Raw genomic sequence first — 5,216 nt, forward strand, 5'->3', positions numbered from 1 at the left:
TCATCATCTTCTAGATGATACAAAGGTTGCTAACATAACATTTTCTTGGAGTTAATGCAACATAACCTTGATTTCTTTTGGTATACCACCATAGAGCCGTAATTTCAACTTGTATGTCATTTGAAATTGGCATATGAAAATAACTTGGCATCATATGTCGATCTTCTATTGCGGAGACCGACTGTGCATTTGCTTCTCTAATCCTCAAAGTTTTGGAGAACTTCCTAAATGAGAGCACCAATGTGAGAACACAGCGTGATGAGTTTATATTAGATTTATTAGGACCTTTGTTGACTATACAGAAATTAATGCTAAGCTTATTTATGGGATGTGATTTCAGGATTTTCACAATCTTGAACCCGTAGAACTTGTCATGTATCCTCTTACAAGAGAAAATCCCTTCAAACATGGATCCATCAAACTAGGAACATAAGCTTGTGGATAATTGAAATACAACTACAGACTTCCATGAGGTTAATACATTGAAAATTGATTAGATTTCATGATCAGACATTGATGATTAGGATTTTTCATTCACCTTGCCAACGATCTTCATCTCTCATCTCTTTTGGGAACTGGATTGTTGTATTTTTAAGCATTTGTGGACCCATCGACATCCCTTGCTGCTCGATGTCATCACCTATGGGACATACATACTATATTGGCATACAACAGACACTGCAAGGAGGTCATGCTTGTCTAAGCATTCCTTGGTTTCACTGATGTCATTGAAGCTGCAATGATGGTAAAATTCTTGGTCTAGCTTTTTCACAACTTAAAGAAAACAAGCATATGTTCCTAATCACTTTCTTTAGGTTTTTATGGAGAACAAAAGGTACAATGTATCAAAGCAGGTTACTTGTAATGAAGTTTCACTAATTGCTATAGCTTCCTTTTCTCTCTATTTCTAATTTGTTTCTTGAATATATTATGAAAAAAAATTCTTGGTAAACTCTCCGAGATGAGACACCTGATGATGTCTTACATAACCACCACTGTTGGGGTGAACCCCAAATCAGTACCATTGGTTTGCAAAACTAATTCTTTATGAATAAATATGGATCAAAATCATTGATTTCATCATCTTCATCAGCAACTCTGGATTCTTGGCTGGCCTCATCATTGCACTTCAACAATTTAGTTTGCTGCATTGCTAGAAACAAGGATGCCCCATCTAAACTTAACCAAACCTTCCTGGACTGATTCTGAACCATGCCTATGAACATGTGATGCATTTTGATCATCAAGAGGCCACTCAATGCCATTATGAGCCACATCAAAAGCTGTTTGCAAACCATCAAGATCATCATCAGGAAGATTACCCGAATTTTTCTCAAACCCTTGCACTGCTTCTACCACATCAGTAGAAAGTCTGGTCAAAGTTTCTTTTCGTATGTCACCTGAATTTGAAGAAGTATCTATTACACTCCTTTTATGTTCTTCACATGAATCCCTGTTCTCATTTCTTTTCTTTAGCAGATGACTTTTATGGACCATAAGTTCACCTTGATCAGTTGTACATGTTGTTGTAGTTCCACTGCTAGCATCCTTTGACATATGAAAAACGGGCGAAAATATTGTCCCCATGACAAATGGACGTGCTTTCTTTCATTCAATGCATGGGTCATCAATGGTAGAAAATGCTAATCTCAGATCCTGACAAATGTCATCACCCAACTCTGTATTGGCATTTACAGCTGTGGCACTGTTGCCTCCAATATTTTGACGATTGGGAGAAACAAGGATGGTAGAAACATGAACAATTTAATGCTTTCGAGTAGAGGAAGTAATCAATTTTGCAACTTTTCTTTCCTTCATTTCAAGATCATGACAAGATTTTTTTGCGTCTCCTATTAGAACTAGGGCATATTTGTTCACTGTTACCAACTCTTGTGGAAGATTTCCTTGATTTGTTCTTCATCATTATTCTATAAACGTATTGATTTTATCTGTAATTCTTTTCAACCTTCACGTTATGCCAAAGAGAGTTAACCAACCACAACAACCAATTGTGTCCTTCAGGTTGAAATTTTACCCATAAAATTACACAAGGAAACATCAACAAGATTCCAATCTTGAAGCTCTCCCAAATCTCTCACTCTTTTGTTTAGGGGAATGGTCATCAAGTAGCTCATGACATCAGCCAAGACATATATCTCCACCATGACAGAAAAGTAAATAGCTTCTACTACTTCCTCATTGTTGTCTGACTTGCCAAAGACAAATAAAAATGATCCATCCACAGAAACAAGAGCTACTGAAGCAGGTGAAGGAAGAATTGGTAGCCTAGGTTTCACCATCGGTTGCTGATGGAGTTCCACCACCCTAACCCTTTTTGTATCATCAATCAAGATCAATTCCCTTTTTTCCCGGTATCAGATGCATCTAGGTTACAGTTCCCATGCCAAAAATTTATCGAGACCCACATCTACCCCTCTCCAATCTAATTTGTGGAAAGAATCATCAAACTTGTGTACTGCAACCTTAGAGGTTAGCTTATCATATAGGGCTACAAATAGAGCACCTTCCTCAAAAGAAAATAAACCGTAACCCCTCCTGAATCTTCGAATAGGATGTATGCCATATAACCTTGAACCCATGCGCGAGAAGCTATAAACATACAAGCATGGATCAAGCAAATTTTGAATGAATGCCAGCAAGTGCTTGGACTTGAGAGCCATCAATTACAATATTCATTCTATCTCAAGGTCAAGGGTAACTAACTCAAATTGATTAGTGCACGTAGGAGTGATTTGATACTCAGCATTTCGGCTTAACTCCTCCAAATCATTTTTTTCCTTAGCATCAGCTCATAAATCTTCCCTACAATGCTCGGTTTCTCAATTCATTCAATTGAAAACCTTCAACACAACCTGTTCATAATAAGTATACCAAATACTTTGAACTTCACAAAGCCTTGATCGAACCTTCACACGGGACATTCAGCCTATCTATACGAAATACACTCAGATGCACAATTTTAACACTGTAACACACTTTACAGGAAGATAATCCTTATTGCTAAATACTCCTTATTTAACTTTGGCAAAACTGCTATAGGATGAGTTGGTTGGTCCCATGTCCTAAAGGGTGGTTCTTCATTAAGACTACTTTGAAAGGAATGGTTTCTAGAGTGGTAGATTTTGAACTAGTGAAATCAAAAGGAGAGAACTTTTTTGAAAATGGGCTAAGTGGGAATGAAAATTCCAGTGTCATTGATAATATGCATAACAAAGCCAAATTATTGGAGAGGAAACCTCAACTACCTTGAAGAAGACTCATAGAAACTCAAGGGTGTAGTTGTAGCCTGCAGCATGATCATTTTCCCTTTGGATGTCCCCTGAACCTGCTGGCGTTACCATAAAAGAAATCTAGGATACTGGCTTCAAATTATATTATTGGTGCTGGGATATCGGTTTCATTTATCTCTCCCATATGTTTTTAGTGTAAAAAGATATAAACAATATGAAAACAAATCCTATTACCAACTCCGGTCTCTAGAATTTTGGTAATTGGAATCAACTTGCAAAAAAAATCTCACTCATATTCCTTATTAATACAATTCTGCAACCTTAGTGCCTAAAGTCAGGTAGATTGATAAAAATCAGGGATTAGAGACCCATTTATTTATGCAACTAGCAATTCTTATAGAAAATTATTACAAAGAGAAACATTTTATGTTAGAATTCATCTCTGTAATCAAACAAGATTAAAGGGGCTTGTCACAATAGTTAAAGAGACAATCACAACGCCTATGATAGTATGAAGAGGAACTTTTGATGTGCATGTAAATAAAATGTGGTAGATTTCTTTTCTACTTTAAATGGAGTTCATTAAGGTTATTTTCTCTCTTTAATAACAAAAATATATTATAATGGCATTGATTTGATTTAAAATCAAAATTTAGCTAGATATCAAATTAATGTATAAAACCTTCTCTTAAATTTTATGTTATAGGGCATGTTATGTATTTTAAGATGGTTGGTGGGAGTTGGTATTTTCAATGGTATTTAAATAACCGAGAATTTCATAGTAAGTCATTGATTTTTCATAAATGATTTCATCGTTATGGGAGAAGTCCTCCAGGCAAGTAGATGGTTGGAAAACTACAGTAGCATTTATTATTAAGCATTGGACTTGGGATTAATTTGATATATTTAAGCTCACAAGACACTTATCCATGCAGGCTTAGTATATATTGTGGCAATCAATTAAATATATTGGCATATTTAAGATCACTGAAGTCCAAAGATTGAATGTCTTCTTAAACAAAATTTTAGCATGCGGGAACTTGGATAACACGACTCCTTAATTTGGCTTCTAGAATGGTTACCCTGATGGCAACGCTTGGCAAAATGCTCAGTAATATTTTTCCACTCCATGCTCTAAAGATGGGAATGAAAATAACATATAAAAATATTTGTTGATTATTTATGTCTCCTCTTAATAGTTAGAAGCATAATTTCAAGCCTTTTGGATTGGACTGCTTCGAGATTTTGGTAATCAAATATCCAATGTTAATGACTAAAATTGAAGAAACAAAAAGAATTTGCATAAAGACAAACTTTGGTAACAAGTTACAAGCCTGTGGATTGGACTACTCTGTGCCACCACCGATGCAACTTGGAGATTTTGGTAATCAAACATCCAATGCTAATGTCTAACTTTGAAGCAATGAAAAGAGTTTGGAATATGCTTTGTTTAAAAGACCAACTTTAGGTACAAGTTTCGGTTAACAAATATTTGCGATATCATCCCATCATTAAGCTCATGTTTAACATTGAAGGAACATAAGTGTTTGGAGTATACTCTGTTCAAAAGATTAACGTTGGCTACAGCTTTTGATTAGGAAATAATTGCAATATCATCCCATTGTTAAACCTGTAGGTTCTTTTTCTTTTTTTTGGTAATTTAATATTGTAAATTGAAAGTAATATCATCCCAAATGCACTCTACCATAATCACTAGGATTATATGAAACAAAACTATCTTTGCATGGGGTTAAATGGTGAGATGCCCCAGAGTCAAGGATCTAATCAAAGCTACTGCTATATGTATATACACACGCATCCTCTACTGAATCAGTAAACAATACATCACCATCTGTGGCTACAACAGTAGGCTTACCTTCATTTGTGCTAGATGACTTGTGATTTGTACTAGACGGTCTCTGATCCTTTTGTCCTTTCTTCCGAAATCAACATTCTTTCTTCATG

General features: G+C 35.6%; 1 pseudogene; it reads right to left on the reverse strand.

Annotated features, from left to right (window-relative positions):
• Nucleotides 1–1,037: 1,037 nt before the first annotated feature.
• LOC149241622 (uncharacterized) lies at nt 1,038–1,924 on the reverse strand (annotated as a pseudogene).
• Nucleotides 1,925–5,216: the final 3,292 nt, after the last annotated feature.

The sequence above is a fragment of the Pinus tabuliformis genome, chromosome 8 (assembly GCF_031772625.1).
Source record: "Pinus tabuliformis cultivar Carrire ecotype Pingquan chromosome 8, CPIR1, whole genome shotgun sequence".
NCBI lineage: Eukaryota > Viridiplantae > Streptophyta > Pinopsida > Pinales > Pinaceae > Pinus > Pinus tabuliformis.